The 19316-nt window shown below is 38.0% G+C and overlaps 1 protein-coding gene across 2 annotated transcripts in view; it reads right to left on the bottom strand.

Annotated features, from left to right (window-relative positions):
- The window catches only part of syt1a (synaptotagmin Ia), a 218795-nt gene that overhangs the window by 92469 nt on the left and 107010 nt on the right, over window positions 1–19316 (bottom strand). For both annotated transcript variants that reach the window (XM_030150191.1, XM_030150192.1), the window contains exon 3: window positions 14962–15053. The gene's annotated coding sequence lies outside the window, so the exon portion shown is untranslated. The remainder of the gene's footprint in view (window positions 1–14961; window positions 15054–19316) is intronic.

Here is a 19316-nt window from a genome sequence, read left to right on the forward strand (position 1 = left end):
TTGTTTAAGTAGATGAGGTGTGAGGGACATTCTCATTATCCTGAAAGAAGCAGGTGAAAACTGGGCTTCACTTTCTGTATAGACGAGGGAGAAGAGCAGGTGGAGAGGAGAGAGTCATCCAGAAAGATGGAAACAATGCTGTGAGGAAGAAATAAATGAAGCCAGAGTGTCTTGGCCACAACAGGAGAGGACAGCCATCTGTGAGCTCATGCTGCAAAAAGCTGATCTTATTAGCACTCCTCCTAGAGTGAAAACTTTTGTTTCCCACCTCACTCCTTCTCCCTTTGTCTTCTTCTTGTCATGCCTCTTTTTCATCATATCTCCTCTTCCTTCCTTTACTTGCCTTCTGCCTTTCCTTGACAATACAGTGTAATATTAATCCAGAGTGGCTTGAGACTTAATTAGTGCCTGTCAGAGCACTAATTTATACCAGTTTATGAATGAGGATGGCCACTGCGTTCATTATCCTCTCAAGACATTCCCTGTTCGGCAAATTGAAATTAGCAGACAGAAAATTACTCCGTTTAGATTTCCACACTCTGTTGTTAGAATTTAAAAAAATAATAATTCCATACGATCAGTTATGAGCACAGCCATCCATTAGCAGTGAACAAGACCAACAGAGGTATCAGCACACGGTAACCACAACATCATACAACACATTTAATAACTAGAGGAATATCCAGGTCATTCATTCTCTGGACAAGCCTGTCATAGACATGTGTGGAAACATAGCTCGGGGTTGACCCTGAACCTCTAACCCCACCCACCAACACAGTGCTCCCTCAAGCAAATAGCTCCCAACTCACTGTAGTAAACACATCAACACACAATAATGCCCAAGCACATAACAAAAGACATGACTCCAAGCGCTGTCACCACTCATCATGCTGACACAAAAGAGGATGCAGTTCAGATAAGGTGCACACTGACATGATAGGATATTTTCTGTATGCTCTAGGGAAAAAACAGGCCCAGTTAAATAGGATCAATGCAGGAATCAATACTAGGGTGCCTGGTGAGCATTAGAGGCATACAGGAGCTGGTATTTTAAGAGCCTAATGACCTGACAAAAATGGTCCTTGAGCTGGAGAAGTCACTAGTCTTGTGGCCTTGTGAAGGAGCTGATAAAAGCATGTCATAGGCAGAGATAAATGTATGATGGTCACAAATTGGCTATCATCTTACATTTCAGTGTGATGCAGAGCAGATTACTGCCATTTTAAGCAATGTTTTTGATTTTAAGAACTGAAAGGATTCTGGTCATATACATACACATATACATATACACATACATACTGTATGTGAAATGCCAAGCGCCACATATCGTGCTTTCAGGCTACAATCTCTCCTTAGTGCCAGTCAAGCTTACTAGAGCATGATGCAGGTGGGATTGATTGATGGACTAAAGGGGGAAAGGCAGGTAAGGAGGGAGACATGCATGGTAGAGAACCTGAGGTTAGACACTGTCATTGATCTGACTGGTGTATTCAGGAAAAAAAAAGTGCCTCTGGGGTGCAATTCAGCCCTTAAACCTTCAGGTTTGGTATGAGAAGAAGAAAATGGGAAAAATTGTGACAGATGTATTATTTTTTTTCCAATTACAGAGTCACTGTAAACACTGACCTGCATGTCAGTATCTACAACATGTTCATTTTTGCCAGCATCACTTTCGTGCTCATTTTCAATTGCTGTGTGAAATTTAAAAAATGGTTTTAGAAAGCAAAATAGCCATCGCATGTGAATCCCGTGGTTGCGAACAGAACAATAAAACAGCTTAAATTCAACTGATCAAAACTGAATGAGCAGAATCTGACTTAAGGACCAAACACCTCTGATTAGAAGTGGTTATGTTGATTTTTTAATACAACTTTTATTACATAAAGATGATCTAAATGTTTGAAGGGAAGGTTCAAGATGCATTTATAACATGAAGAGGTGTTGAAGCCAATAATGTAATAACAACCGATAATGTAATAACGGCTGATAACGTAATAAATTTGCCATTTTTAAAATGTAATAGGCCAATAATGTAATATCTGGCCAGTAATGTAATAAAAGTCCTTAACCAATAACATAATAGCTTTTGGTCAATAACGTTGTAACTTATTACATTATTGACTCAGTTATTACATTGCAAATTTTTTTTTTTTTTTACCAGGCCAATAGCGTAATAACCAGCCAATAAGTTATAATGTTATTGGCCAAAAGTTATTACGTAATCATTTCAGGACCTTTATTACATTATTGGCCAGATATTACGTTATTGGCCTATTACATTTTAAAAATGGCAAATTCATTACTTTATCAGATGTTGTTACACTATCGGCTGTGATAACATTATTGGCTTCTACAAGAGGCATTTAAGCCATTTTCACTTTTAAAATATAGACTTTGCATTAACATTTTACATGTATTATTTCCAGTACTGATGTGCTTCATCAAACGTAAGTTCTGGAATTATTTTTCAAAAAACATGTTTAAGTGTTTAGTATCACTTTTATAATCTCCTGCTAGTTTAAAAAAATGCTAAAATTCCTCTGTAGGCTGATAATTCACCAATATATGCAGTTAATTTGTCACTGACAGTTGAATGAAATGCACAGTAAGAAACTAAACTCAGTGGAAGAATGGGTAACAAATTATAAATAGGCACAAAGTGAAGTTTTATTATTTTATAACCAAAGACGATAGAAACATTAAGTGATCTCCTAGAGTGCGGGAAATTTTTGTTAAATACTGAATGTTTTGCATTGCAGTGATATACAATTACGATTATTATTACTTAGGTCAAGTAAAAATGTGTAGAAGATAAAGATCACAAGCATTCTAAATGGAAAGGTGTTTTACTGTTTAGTCAATATGATCACCATAATTTGGAACAGATATAATTCTCATGCAAGTCCAGGAAACAGTGATGTACCAAATATAATCAGGTCATTACTGCTGCACATCGTACAAGAAAATATAAAAGATAAACCTTATTTTGTAAACCAGCAGAAAATGTATTGAATAATTTGGTATAAATGACATCTGGTCAAATTGTCAAAATGTGTATAGTGAGAATATTGTACTTAAAACCTTCATCATTCATCTTGAAATTAACAAATAAAATCTTAGTTCTTGTAGGGTACATAAATATGACTCAAATGGTAAACAATTAATGTAAAATCAGCACTCTGCGTCTTGGAAAAAAAAAGTTCATCTGGCCATAATAATGTAAATGATTAAAAAAAGAATTTTCTTCAATCAAGTACAGAATTGTATCCTAAAACCCCACATATAATAGCATTAACATCTACCATACAATTTAATGAGGGATGGATTATAACATGGACAGCTTTTTTGTGCTGTGTGATTCTCATACCACAGACTAGTTTAAATGTAACATAATAATATATGCTTTTAAGTTTATTTCACTTTAGGAAGTTTATCTCACAATTTTCCAAGGAAAATATTTTGTTGATGTAAGAAATGATTTGGAATGGGGGCTAAAAAATATGCAATTGTAAAAGTAATCAGAAAAGTGCAGAAAAGACTAGAAATATTTCTGCTTTAATGCTACAAGATGATGCAACCCAATGCAAAAATACAGGATAGTAATTTGTGGCTACAGACATACTGGGAACTGACATGTTTGTGTAACCTATAAACAGTTAAAAAAAAAAACAAAAAAAAAGAAAGAAAGAAAAGAAAAGTTTATATCTTTAGGGCCTGAATTCAGTCCCAAAAGACATTTTAGTCCTGAGGGGAAATCCAGACCACGCAGTGATCATTGGAGGCAATGCTAAATTAGCACAGAGTACTCAGTGAATGTCAAACTGAAGTCACTATAATCCAGCAGTTCATCCTCTGCGTGAACTGCACTCTCTCTGTGCATCCTGGGTAATTTGTTTCTCCTGGGGGGTTTATCATATGAGGAGTCAGGGAGGTTATTTATACTGACAGTTGCGCCACGGAAAAGGAACGAGAGAGACACTGGGCTTTGTATAGAAGGACAGCAAGAGAGAAAGACTTGATTTATACTGTGAGTGATACTTATATGAAGAATAATATTATTTTGATCATTCTCAAGCTTAGCTCCTCTGAAAAAGTGCCTTTAAACTAACCTTATCTTGGCTCATGAAGAAGCAGACTTGACAGACATGATGTAGGATATTTAACATGGAAACACTGATGATTTCAAGTAATAGACAGAGATAAACGGTAGATTTTGTTCATTTAGTTCCAAATTTTCAGGAATAACACAATCCCCCCAAAACCTCAGTCACGACACAGTGATGGTGGATGAATAATGGATGAGCTCTATGTACTGCTGTTAATCACAGTAATGTCACACATTGCTTTATTCCATCATACACACACGCCTCTTCCCTTTTCCTCATTACCCTTATGATCAAAGTGCAAGAGATGTAAAATCAGGTGAAGATATGGGAGAGCAAAAGGACAGAAGAAGGCTAATATTTTCAGGATTGTAAGCAAGATATCTTTAAGTAGGAAAATTAGTCTGTCACTGATTTGTTGTTCAAGTGTTGGGAGTCCAATCTAACAAATAGAAGGTTGTCAGTGGAGTACCTCAAGGCAGTTGTTTGGCTCCATTATTATTTTCAATCAAGCATAAGTTTTCCAACATTCTGAGTCTGACTCCACCCACTGCAATTATTTCCTCCCTCTGTTCTTAAATTAATCTCTCCACACAAGCTTCATTTTACGAAATACCTCTGTACACACTAGAGAGCTAAAACAGCTACGAACCACTACAAATGTTCTGATAATTATAAACACAAGACACAAAGCATACTCAGTCTGACAATACACAGAAATGATAAGTTGTGTGTTGGCGTTCTGTTATCAAGGTGTGTTCTTCATACTGTTTTGTTTTCAACACTACACCAGTACACATATCCCTATCCTAAATGTATCCTAAACATAATTCATCTTAAAATAGATAGATGAATAAATAAACAAATTAAAAAAAAAAAAATCATGTGCAGTATTTCCTGTATTGATTAGTTTCATCAGAATTAAGTAATGTAATTATGTTTACAGTTTAAAAAAAAAACATGTTTTAGTGTTTAAATATCACTTAAATTATTTTATAGTTTTATAAAAAAAGAAAAAAAAAAAAAAAGCTCACATTACTCTGTATGCTGATGATTCACTCATTTATGCAGCTGATTTGCCAATTGGAAATTTAATGAAATACACATTAAGGAACTAATGTGAGTGGAATTATAGGTAAAAAGTAATAACTTGGCATGAAACTTAAGTATACTACAATCCAAAGATAGCAGAATAAGAGATAGCTTGTTTGTTGTGTGTTCTAATACAGCAAAGGGAAATTAACAAGTTAACCATTGCATGTTGTGCATTGCAATACCCTTATCAACACAATTTGACTTAGGTTAAGAAGGGACATCAGCCTGTGCTATATTTAGTCAGACAAGAAATAAAGATCGTAACCATATTGATTTAAAGGGATGTTTGCTTAGGTTAGAAAACATGATTATCAAAATAATCAATTATCAAAAAAAAAACAAAAACAAAAAAACTCGTAAAACTAGGAAACAGTAACATACAGGGCTATGATCTGGTGGAATACATTACTGCATACTGTTCAAGAAAACACTAAAGATCTACACTGACACAAAACTAGAGACAATTGTCAATGACTCCTTTTATATGAATGACATCTGATGGAAGAATAATTTGTGTGTGTATTGGGAATATTGTGCTTATAACTTTTAGCATCTTATTGATCCTGAAATCCTAGCTCTCTGGCACAATATGCAAGAATAAATGCAATTGTTTTGGTTGGCTCTAATTTCTTTTTAGAAAAATGACTTTTCTGTTCTCTTTTAGCTTTGAAAAGCTATTTCATAAATGTTATGTTTATGCATCTAAGACTGTGTATGTATTTGGGTTTATGTAGCATCCTCCAGGACGGATAGCCAGAGGTTAGGGTAGTGTTAATGGAGATCCTATTAAAGAGAGAGAATGAGATTTGTCTGTTCTCATAATATTGGCTTACTGAAAAACACAACAATGTGCATGTATGTTGGTGCAATTTATCAGACTTTTCAAACCTATCCTCCCCAAACAAAACACAGGAGAGATTAATTTACACACACACACACACACACACACACACACACTGAGCCTTTTATATGACCCACTTGCTTCTCTTTACTTCATTTCACTCAGTAGGAAGAGGAATAAACTTGAACACCTCATAAATTAATGTGCTGTGGGCTTGTTCCTTCCCTGGCCTTGTAATAAACAATACATTTGTGAATTAAGAAAGCTTCCGTTTGTATATTTGTGCATTCATGTCTGTGTACTATGACCTGAAAGACACATCTGTAATAGGATCTGCTTTTCCCATAGTGGACTTCCATGATGGGGGAGCTGATAATATACTCCCAAGTGGACATCTCAGATCAGTGATTACCCTCCATTTACTGCAGCTGGCTCTCCTTCAGGGCATGTTGATGCATCTAAGGACAGAGTTTGGAGAAAATGCCAGATTTGAAGATAACCTCCTTGCTTTTTCCTTTCTGTGACAGCCTTTTAACATGATAGATCCTTTAATTGTAGTAAACTTGGATTGACTGAAAGGTTACGCAGAGATGTCAACTCAAGTGACCCTTGGAGATAGAAAGAGACACTTCAAGAAATCTATTTCGCTTTCAGAAAAACACCAAGATCAAGATTGTTTTTTCCCCCTCATTTTAAACACTGAATGGCAAGGTGGAGAAAAATGGAACAGGAAGACCACAGTGTTTTTAAAATTGTTTTTTTTTTGTTTTGTTTTTTTATTCAGGCGGCCACTTCACAAACACTTGAAAACTTATGGCAATTTCTCTACATAAGCAGACCTCACATTCCAACCACACATCAAGAAAGTTATACAGTCATATTTTTTTCCATTTACGAACCATTTCAAAAATCAAACCAATTGTCCCATACTCCGACCTGGAAACAGTCATCCATTCATTCATATTCACCAGACTCGATTACTGTAACTCACTTCTGTCTGGCATTAACCAAGAATCACTGTCTCACCTCCAACTGGTACAGAACACAGCAGCTAGGCTTCTCACTGGTTTTAACAGGCGACATTACATCACCCCTATCCTGGCTTCCCTCCATTGGCTTCCAGTGTGTTTCAGAATTGATTTTAAGATTTTACTGATCACTTTTAAAGCCCGAATGGGCCTGGCCCCTAGCTATATAGCTGAGATGCTAGTTGACTACAAGCCAGTACGCAGCCTTAGATCCTCGGGCAGAGGGCTCCTGGCTGCTCCAAAGTCGAGGCTTAAATCTAAGGGTGACCACACCTTTCCCATCAGGACCCCTCGACTTTGGAATGGCTTGCCCGAGGATATAAGGCTTGTGGAATCAGTGACGTCTTTTAAATCACTTCTTAAAACACATTTTTATAGACTTGCCTTTATGTGATGTCTGTCCCTTTTTAATTTTAATTGTTTAAAATTGAATTTTATCCTGTTTGGTTATTAATGTATATTCTAGTACATGATGTTGTTTTATCTTACTCATTCATTTTTACATTGATTTGACAGCAGCATGTTATCCCTGCCCTCTTTACTCTGATTCACTTAATTTATCCGAAGTGTCATGTTTTTGCATTTGCTGTCCACATCTCTTTTATTGTGTTGCTTCTGTTTTAATGTCTTTACTTGCATCTTGTATCCTGCTGTTGTGCCCCTGCTTTGTCTGTCAAAGCACTTTGTAAACTTTGTTTTTAAAGGTGCTATATAAATAAAGTTATTATTATTATTATTATTATTATTATTATTATTATTGTTATAAGATGTCAAATTTTCCAAACACAAAAATGAAATTTGTACATTGATTGCATTTAACTTATCCTTGCAAATATTTTCCACTTTTGGAATACGCAGATTCTTCAAGTAGAACATGTGAGATGAAACAGCTTCTAGAAATTCAGCATCACTAGAGGAATGCTTTGGGCTTACTCAATTTAATACAGGATGTAGATAATGAAACACTTTAAAGGACATTTATGACACTGATCAACTGGTGGACTCAACAAGTATTGAAGATCTGCTTGACATTTTCTTTTACATGTGGTGAAAGTTCAAGCCTTACAGTACAACAAACATGAAGGTTTTAGACCATCTCATTATATTCAGTAGTCATTTTTACAATAGTGTTGTATTCTAAAGTATTCATGTAACTCTTCACAGTATCAACAGTCCTTCACAGCTATACTGCAGACATTAAATGATAACATAAAATCTAAATTGCATGTTGCATTTCTACAGGAAATCAAAGAAATTAAACATCTCTCTTTCCAGTCCTAAATGCTTTGAAAGATCGTAAATAGTAGAGAGTAAAAAAAAAAAAAAAAGGATTGGGCATGTTGATCCATACAGGTTAGGCCATTTGTTTAACACGTTTAACCCTTAAAGGCTCAGCGTTACTTTTGTGTCAGTTCCCAGATGGATTTTTCTCTCTATGTAATCTTTCTTAAGTGATTTATCACCATTTATTATAATATTACCCTCTGTATTTTGCATTTTTTCAGTCAAAATCAAGTATTTTCCATTATTTAATTTGCTCATTATGTAGATGTTCGTAAAAGCTCAGACTAAAGTTGAGGGATATTACATCAAAAACAGAGAAAACGGAAGAAAAAGTGACTTTTTCAGTAAAACTTATCACCAATTGAACATAAAACAAGTGTCTCCATCCACTGTCATTGATCCAACTCCATGGGTTTTACTGGTAAAGCAATGTTGTAGAAGATGACAGTGTTTCCACGATAACTACGGAGCCTATGAACGTCCAAATGGGTCATATCTGATGACCATGAAAAAATGACAAACTGTATTTTACACCAGTTATTTATATTTATTGATGGGATTAATGGGTCACCAGGTATTAAACATTTAAGATCAGTAGATAGTTTGGTCGCCGGCTGGTTGGGTCTTTATAAGTTAAATGATACTTGTTTCTAAAAATGATCACATCTTTTTTTATCTGTATTTCATCATTATTTAGCATAGTTATGGAAAACAGAGCCTGGCTTTTCTTTGTGGTTGTTGCTATGGTGTGTCACAGTAGAGTTTTACCTTTCAGTAAGCTGTATTAAAAAATATGCACTTTCTTGGTATACTGTCAGCTTTGCCCCCATCTCTGTAAATAGAGGTCTCTGGTGAATATGCAGCGTTCTGTGGAGTCAGAGATGTAGTGATAAAAAGTAGCTCTTCTTTTCTCTTTCAGATCGCAGCAGACAGCACACACTGATTTACACAGCGCAGTGACAAGGACGACAGCTGCAGCGTACTGAGATAGAAAATATATCCTCGCTCCATCCTCATTCCTTTCCACACTTTAAGCCCAATCCACATCACTTTTCACTTCGCGCCCCCCCCCACCCCCCACCTCCTGACGTCAGCTTTTCAACTGCCCAATTAGGACTTCTCTGCTTGTGGGAGCATTTATTGATGGACTGTAAACTTGAAGAGGGACAGACTACCTTCAAGGAGAAAAACTGGCCTCTGTGGTTAGGTCAGAAGGTGATAGCATATGTGAACCATCTCCAGCCTCTTTCTGTTTGACACTGGAAAATTAACTTCCACTACCCCGGAGTCTGAGTGCTGTCTAACCTGCCATACATGTCATGTTATCACCTTTCCTGCCTGTTTTAACACGGGGACAGGTCCTGATTTCTTAGCCTCTAGCCAACATAAACAAGCCTGCAGAAACAAGACCATCTCAGGGGAAAGAAAAATGACCACGCCTTACATTAATGAAGCTGACAGTTGGGGAGTAAAAGGAGTGATACAAGGCAAAGGGGAGGGGACTGAATGGATGGATGCCTCCACACTCATGACAGGAGTAAGCTGAACAAACAGGGGTGTGCGGTTTGCCTCTTTTGCAGATTGTGTTATTAACACACCAGTGGAAAACACTTAACTTATGCCTATTCAATTATGCTAATTCATACATATACAAATGACCCTGGTTAGTTATTAGCCGTCTCAATTAGGGGACATGTGTATGGGAGTTCAGCAGAGAGAGAGAGGCAGAGAGAGCAAGAGAGTGACGGGTGGTTTGCTGTCCACTGGTGATAACAGAAGCCTCGAGGCAAGACTTGTGCTGCTTTTATTGTTTCTATTGGGGTACAGGCACGCAGGAGCTAGAGATCCTCTGTACTTGGAGGACATGCAGCAAGGCACAAAATCAATGCCATGCTGAGCCCATAAATGCATGTATGTGTGTATGTGGATACTGCATGCATGAATAGAAGTGACTCTTATCTGTCTAGTTTTTCCTTGTATGAATGTACTCTGAGTGGTTATATCTAGTATTTCATTTGAACTCCAATCAGAGACCACATCAGAGAGCAAAACAAATAACCTTTCATATTAGCTCTCAAAGGAACAAATTTTCACACCCTGTATCACACACTTTTACCATGTTCTGAAATTTACCTCTATGTGAAAATTGTAAAACACAATTAACACAACTGACAATAGACAACTGATTGGTCTGAATAAATGTTGCTATTAGTGCCGCAGTGCTTTTCAACCATTTCTCTTTGGATGTTCACTCCAGTCTCTGATGGTTCTGCACAAAAATGTGGATCATACAATAAATCTACACCAGTGTTGCAATTCTAAAATGGTTTACCATGTTCACAGGGTAAAATCAATAAAAAAAAAAAAAAAGCCATGACTGTTTAATGCATGACATATTACAGCCAAAGCAGATTAATTACAAAAAATAGAATTGTGAAATGAAGCACTCTGCAATGCAAGATAATGTTGAAAGAATGTGAATATATACTCTTACAATAGAAGAGCCAGCAAAGAAAGTGGTTCACATTCAGACTGAAAATAACCAATTTGAGTAAGAGATAAAATGAAACAAAAAGATTGCAAAGCAATTTATAATAAAACACAATACAATTTAATAACACTGCAAAGATGTCAGAGTATGAAAGACAAAATCTTTCAGTGTAACACTGATGTAGTAAATGAGAGAAATACAGCATGCATGTTAAAAATTAATATTAATGTTCTTGTTCACTTGTGCAACTAAACCGTTGCCTGGACAGATGGCAAAACATTGTGTTCAGACAAAAGTTCTGCCAGGTTCCACATTTTTCTGAACAGTCTACCACTTCAGCTTCAACCCTCTGTGTTGGCACCATTGCTGAGTCAACACACCAGTTAAATTTGAAGGAATGACGGCCTATCTTTTTATGCAGTGTTGCCCAGCTCAAAGCAGGCTGGAGTGTACAATGTGGAATCTGTAGTCAGGGACAGAGTTAAGCCTTCAATACTCTGAGTATAAATGCTTATAGATTTTAGACACAAAGAAAACTGTGCAGACTCAATGTCCATACAAATAACTATGGGCTGTCAGTCCAAGTGGATTTCAGTTTACAGTGCCATTGTTGACCATCACAGACTCATGTTTGAGTTGCCAAAATCATGTTTGCTTCTTGTCACATGTTTGAGTTTACAGAGTACATAAAGGACATAAAGCTATACGAACAGAGATTAGCTGTAACCTAAGATAACACAGTCGCAAACATTGTAGCAGCCTATTTGTGAGTTTAGCTAGTTTTGTGTTTGTTGTTTTGGCAACTGTTATATTTGTTTAGCCAGCTACCTGGTTAAGTACTGAAGAGTGTTGCCTGTAGACTCAACTCTCAGTGCTGATTTGTAAACACTAATGGATAAAGGCTAGTAAATATTCAAACACTGCTGTGCCTGCTGCTGAGTCACAATGCCTTCTGCAACCAAAATGTTAAATCTAAATCTCACCACAGATTATTATCTAATCACCATGTGAATAATCTTTACAAATAATATCTTCTATCATTTGGCTGCTATGTGAGTGTAAGCTTGCTGTGTTTGGATATTTGTTCTTCATTTCTAAAGCCTCTGTTCTGATCGATTTCACCAACATCTTGCCTCTCAACTATTGGAGCTGTCCAACAGAAGTGGTGCTGAATTGTCCCTCTGCTCTGCTGGTTGCTGTCTCTCTTCTCCTGTACAGGAGTGCTGTCCATGGTTCTGTACTAGCGCAGCATGGCCTGAACACACAGGCTTATGCTCACAAAGAAATATTTTGTTGGCTGGGTGGGTGGAGCAGCTTGGGCCTCATCTCAGCCGGGTCTGTCTGCAAACAAGACAGCATCTCAGCAGGCAGGAAGCTCCACACCCTGTTTTCTCCAGAGCGGGCACATGTGACAGCATCAACTACAAAGGGGTGGGGGTTGGAAGTCTGAATCCATGCTTTAGATGGATATATAACATGACTGTGAATGAAGGATGAATGTTGCCTGTATTACTCAGGGTCATGTATTGGAAGAAACTGGTGATATGACATGTGTAAAGGGTGGATGACGCAGTTTTCCACTGTGGTTTATTATATATCACAATCCAGTGATATATACTGTAGGGTTTAAAATGCTGTGTGTTACTCTATCACTCATCATCAGCTTCTTGTTTTACTTCATACAGTTCAGTATAACCACATTCTTTGTTACGTTCCTACCTGCATCTGTGTGAAAGAATGCCCAATTTATCATATATGTATTTGTATTTGTATTTGTATATGTATGGGAATGATGACTAACTTGAAGTGATAGATATTTGTATTGGATTTGGATTAAATGATCTTGTATGTTGTGATACTATTGTGACTGCATATAATATTGCATTACATACACCCCTAGTAAAATGGATTTTGCTCAAATGTGGGATCATCTTAGGTAGCCCATGGTATTCACAGTACTGAAGTGCAACAAATGACAGAGGACACGCTGCACTTCCTCATATTTTTGCCCCTGCTCCTGTGTTTTAATATTCAGATCAACACATTGTGAATGTGCATCCAGTGGCTTGTTGTGTGAAAAGAACGTCTGATCCATCCTCATGAGAGGCCTGCCCCTCTCCATCCTGTCTTCCCCTGGAGTAGAAAAGCCAGCCAATCAGAATGGATGAGGCAATGAGTCACGGAGGGAATGAGCGGACAGCATCCAGTGGACCGTAAGGAGCTCCCTGCTGCTTTGGGCAGGAAATCTGTAACGTACATAGATGGAGCGATCCGGTCACTCCACTCTTGTACACACCAACATCACCACACGGGAAATTTACGCATGTGTCTTCCTCTTTGAAAAAACAAAATGTCAAAACTCTTCCTCACCTTTGTTATGATTTTGTATCCCTCATTATTTATTTATGTTTTTTGGTTTATGAGACAAGTCATTACTCTGAAACGTTGCCACTCCTAATAACTCAAACACCCACCTTATCACTGCAAGGTTGTGTGAAGGTCAGCCCATTGCCTTGTTCCATATCCAACTCAGCACGAGCCATTTTTAGGCCTCATAATATTATTGTACAGTATGTGTCATTCAGGGCTGAACAACTGTTAGACAAACAAACCCACTGTGTCAATGGGCTATGTGAATGAGTGCCAGAGACGCTCATTAACTATTGATGCAGTGGGAGATCTCACAGCTGGATACACATCACACAATATGGACACACACAAGCATACAACAGTTGTTCAATCACATGACAATGCCAGTGGGTGAAATATTCTCCAAGAAAGGGATTTAATCGTCCTAAAAGACAGTTAAATAGCCTCCATAAATGGCACCAAATTGTACACATAAATCTAAAGCTAACAATGATAGGAATAAGAAAGGTTCAAGTCCACTGTTGCACGTACAAATCCATTTTTGAAGGAGCTACAAAGGCACAGAGAATGTGAATAGGATTTATTGGACCTTGCAGAGGAATAAAAGATTTGGAGGATGGTGGGAAAATGGAGTCAAAATCCAACTGAATTGGTTTTTGCGTTTGAAAAGACTGGAACTGCGTGTTGGCTTTCATGGCTTGTTCAGGCACAAGACAATAGAATCAAATAGACAGGGGCTATTTGAAGCTGCTCAATCTACCAACCTACACCTCTTTCATGTCTCTAAATGAGAGTAGAAAAAAATAAAAGTGCAAATGTTATTAAGAACAGAGGAGCTTTGTTCAGCCTCTGGCCTTCCTACGCTGTCTTTGTTTAATAGGAGACTGAAGTCTACTGTACGTCAGCATGGATGAAGGGAGGGATGGGAAGAAAGGATTGACTAGTTCATTTCAGTTGAATCTGGAATAATGAGGACAGAGGGACAGAGAAGAGATAAGGAACGACAAAGGGGAATGACAAACAGCAGGGAAGGCAGCACAGTGATTCGATTACAGTACAACTTCTCATTAAATGACATAGAAAGCAAGTCACGGGTAAGGCTGCAGCCGCATCATACTTTCAATACAACTGCTATAAACAGCATGCTTTTCTCTTTTCTCTACAAAAGCCGCTGACCACAGATAAACCAGTCAACTTATTCTTCCTTTCACTAATGACATGGACCCTATCAGTTGTACAACACCAACTTGCACTTACAAATATGGATTTACATGTGGAGCATTGCTGCTACTCTGAAATGTTAATGGTTCTTGAACGAGTGGGAAAAAAGGAAGGAAGGAAGGATGGAAGGGGAAAATGATTTGCATCAAAACATATTTACTACACTTCTTAGCATGCCAAAAAGTCACTCTAGTGAGAAATAATTTAAATGCAAAGGGGAAATCTGCTAAAAATGTGATTGTTATCATGCTTTTTTCCTCCTCTGGCATTGTGTATCTGACATCACATGACATCTGTCATCCGACATGTGCTGCTCTCTAAAATCACCACCTTCAGCCTTTTCATTCTTAAGACTGGGTCTGACTCCTCTACAGTGTGCTATGAACCATATTTTCTGACATGCTTCCATGTGCATACGATCAACAGAGACACAACATTTTATTTTGAAACCAGCAACAGAAATGAATCTTCTAAAACCACCGTGTCATTATGATTCTTTAATGAGAAAAAAGGGTTTTGGTGTCTTACCTGGCAGCACGCTGTCTTCCCTGGGTCCTCTTTACACTCCCAGGAAGGGGTTAAGACAAGTTCTGCTTTTGCTGAGGGAGCTCGATCTGGCACTTTAAGGAGGAAAAAAAAGAAAAAGAAAAGAAAGGCTCAAAAAGCAATGTCCCTTTTTTCACACAACAGCTCGAGGAGCACTCACGACCACACACTCGAACACCCAGTCAACAGCTCCGGCAAGCGAGCAGCTCGCTATTCCTCCCCCCTTCTCTCTCTCTCTCTCTCTGTCCGTGACACTCGCCTCCTCTCTTCCCGCCCACCTACTCCAGCCCCCTCCCCCAACTTCTCTCTTTATCTCCCTCTCTCGCTTGCTCTTCTTCTGTCAGACAAAATACACACATCCCCTCTATATCTCAGCTCACTATTTTCTGACATTTCCCCCACCCACTCACACCTTCTGCTCTGTGAAAACAAACATCAATTGAAGGTACTATGAGACTTCCGCACACTACTGCAAACTTATTCTTAATTTAAGGAACATTTACAAGGATAAATGGCCTTGGAATAAGACAAAGCATTGTGTGAGAACCCAGTAACATCTGATGTGATTAATGAATAATGCTAATGAGGCATGCATACTGTATATCATTACAGTCTGAGGCTATCACAGACTTGCATGTATTCATCTTTATTCTCTTCTGTCCGTGCTCTATAGCTATCCCTCCGTCTCACTCCCATTGGTTTATTCAATTCAGCTCACGTCCCATTCTTCAGACAGCTAGTCAAGGGCATTCCCAGAGTAAGTGTATGCTAATGCTGCGCCTCAAGGAGCTGCCTGCCTGCCTGCCTGGCATCCCCTTGACTCTCAGCCCAACCAGATGTGGCACTCAGCTGTCTCAGGGAGGGGGCAGCAGATGCAAAGGCAAGAAGGACCAGAAGCAAAAAATGTGCAAAGTAGCCAGGTCTCATTTGACCACTCAGACGGACACGACTGAGGCCAAGAGAACCTGACATGAACGAGCTGTGGATGTTTAATGGGGCTTTATTGGCATGAAATGCACAAGCACTTAGGCTTACTGCCAAGTTCAATTTGCAGTTATGACAATGTGATGTTAACAACAAATAGCCTTTTATAGCATCAACTAATGGATATAAGATCATCATAACTAAATGTCAATATTCTCCTTGTTTAAATGCAAGTACTTCACAGAGCAGCTCACTCTTCATCATTTATTCATTGTTAATTCAATAGTCCAACTCACTAACTCATGGCTAATTAGTGTGAATGTGATGTGAGTTATTTATGACAGGTTAACCTCTTTTGAAGACATACTTCATCAATTGCCTTGCTGTCCACTATGAACCAGAAAACCTATGCATTAAAACCAATAATCACTGTTATAAACAGAAGACGAATTGTAAAAATTACGTTTACATTTACATTTATGCATTTGGCAGACACTTTTTTCCAAAGCGACTTACAGGGGAAAACCAATCAAATCAATCAATCAAATTTTATTTATGCAGCACCAGATCACAAGAAAAGTTATCTCATGACACTTTACTGACAGAGTTGGTCAAAACCAGACTCTAAGCCAATTTACAGAAACCCAACAGAATCCTCCAGGAGCAAACACTTGAGAATATGAGAAACATGAGAATGAATATGAGAATGAATCAGACTTTTAAACACAAACTATAAACTGATGCTCCATAAGTATGTATACATATACAGTAGATGATTATATTTTGACTGCAGTGTGTGAATTTATTTTGATATTTTTACTTTGGTGAGCCTGGTTAATGTCTGTGTTGCACAAGAGAAAGGACTACGGCTTTAAAATGAAGCCAAAGCAGAAGTACGTTACAGTGTAATACCACTGATGACCACTAGATGCTGCCCTGGCTCCCATAGGTAATTCTCACACCTAAAAAATTAAAGATTCATATTTTAGTTACAATACATACATTTGTTCTGGTTAGTTATGTTTTCACTCTATAGTTTTGGGAGGGGGGTATAATATCCTGTTGTCGTCATCTGCATGTGCTGTGTCTCCTTTTATAGATGGCCATGTCTTTGACAGGTGTGTGACAGTTTGTTTCCAGCTGAATCTTTCCTCTTGACCATCACTTCAGTGTGGAAACTGTTCTGGAGTTGAACAGGAAGACTGGAACAACTGTCAAAAATGACAGGGTCAGCAGAGAGCCTCTGCCACTGGTGCATATATTTTTGATCAACTACTAAACAATGTTAGGGAATACATAGCAGCCTTATGTTTTTCAGTTTTTCCATCTTCCTAATTGTATTTATTTAGTTAATTTTGATTTACTTTAATTCCAATTTATAACAGTGAGCATTTTGCTAAACATATTTTTTGCACAAAACAGTTTAAACCTTTATTTGAAGTTTTTAGCATCCTTTTCTAGCTGCAATTTGGCAAAACTGATTCAAACTAGTTTGAGATGAATATTTGTTGGTGTAACTCAGTCTAACTGTATGACGATTAACACATCTATTTGTTTCTCTCTAATGTTACCAGTCTGTTGAGTAAATTAGATTGACTTACACTTTATATCTTTAATTTAATGTTATTATCAGGTTTTAGACATGCACCCAGCCTGATGTTCTTTTTCTCCACAACATCCTGAAATCCTCAAGAATGAATGAATGAATGGATGTGTTTTCCTTCCACCATGTTTCCTGTGTGCCCTTTGAGCCACAACCTCATTTCTTTGACAGGTCATCTGTCATTGAATCAATCCTCTCCTCCTGGGAATCGTTAAATTTACCTTGAAAGTGTTTGCTTGTTTTGTACTTGTCTAATTATGACGCATGAGAACAGTACCCATTTTCTATTGTACATGTGTCTTCTGAACTCATTTGTGAGATCCAAGACAAAAAGAAGCCTGCGGCGAACAGTAACTCTGCAAGACATACAACCTGGGGCATGAACAGATGTTAAATGCATGTGCCCATGTGTGTGTTGATGCATGTCTATAAAGAGACCCAGAGTGTAAATAAAGTGCACAAGCTGATAAAGTGCAGACAGACACATGGCACTCTTGACAACACAAACAGACGCATAAAAGCTAACAGACATATAAGCAGGGCAGAGGCAAAGCAAACAGGGAGTCTCTGTTAATGATTAGCAGCTAACACCCTGCCTGGACACTGCACAGCATGCTCCTCTGTCCATAAGCCTTGGTTCACTGGCTCTCTGTGTGCTGTGTTGTGTGGCAGTGGGGGGATCGATTACTGGGTAAGGTGATGTGGTCGGTGCAGATTTGTCACCCAGTGGCCTCATAGTTCAACCCTAATGAGCAGGGGAAAAGTGCACCCATGCTGAGCATTACAGGCCATCCTCCATAGAGAATATCAACTGTCTACCCAACAAAGTTGGCTTTCATAAACACACAGCGGCCATTTGCTCTCACAGCTCTGGGCTGAACATTTCACAGCCCTGACACCTCAAAGCTTATCTCCCTTGCAAACATAGACAGCTTGGAAGATAATAGTTTTGGACAAACAATTTCCCTGAGCGAAGGAGTAAACACTATAGAAGCTGGTAAAATAATCTACACAACTGTGAATTACCTAATGGCTGAAATGGTCTTTGGGTGCAGATTTCTACCCTCTGTGGACATCACTGAGCTGTAGAAGTGCAGCACATATCTGTGTTAAAGTGACCAGACAAGACAGACAGCAAATGATTTGAGAGAGCATGTGTTCTGCTGAATAGAATTAATATTTTTTGACATGATGATTGATATATTAGGTTTCTGAAATGTATGTAATTGCTTTTCCGTTCATACACTGACACTTACCATGTGTTGCCCTATAGAGACTCTTTCTAGAGTAAATGCGTCAATGAAAAATAATATGCCTGTTCTACTGTTACCATGGATTTTTTAACACAAGACTCCCCTATGTAGAAAAGGGTACTAATTGGAATATTCCTTCCATATGATGGTCTCTGTGAACATAAAGGCCTCCTGTATCAGTGTATCCTCTTAACATAAGCTGAAATATGCACTCCATATATCCTGGTATATTTTTTATTATTTATTTATTAGGGATAGTGCATATTAATGAACATCTACAACAACTGCAGCTGTAAATATGCCAGATTGTAGCACAAGTGCTAATTTCCACCTGTAGTCCCTAGGCAGGTGACAGGAAAGACAGTTGACAAAATGGCAAAACATCATTAAACACACAGAACAACACAGTGAGGACAATCTACTGATGGTCACAGGCTTGGTTTTCCTTCATCCAATGTTAAAGTTGTGATTTGAAGGAGGCATATGATTGTAAGTCTCTTACGCTGAGTGGTAAACTATTCCAATATTTAGTTCCAGTGACTGAAAGTGTAGTTTGT

This window comes from Sphaeramia orbicularis, chromosome 12 (genome assembly GCF_902148855.1).
Source record: "Sphaeramia orbicularis chromosome 12, fSphaOr1.1, whole genome shotgun sequence".
NCBI classification, from domain to species: Eukaryota; Metazoa; Chordata; class Actinopteri; order Kurtiformes; family Apogonidae; genus Sphaeramia; species Sphaeramia orbicularis.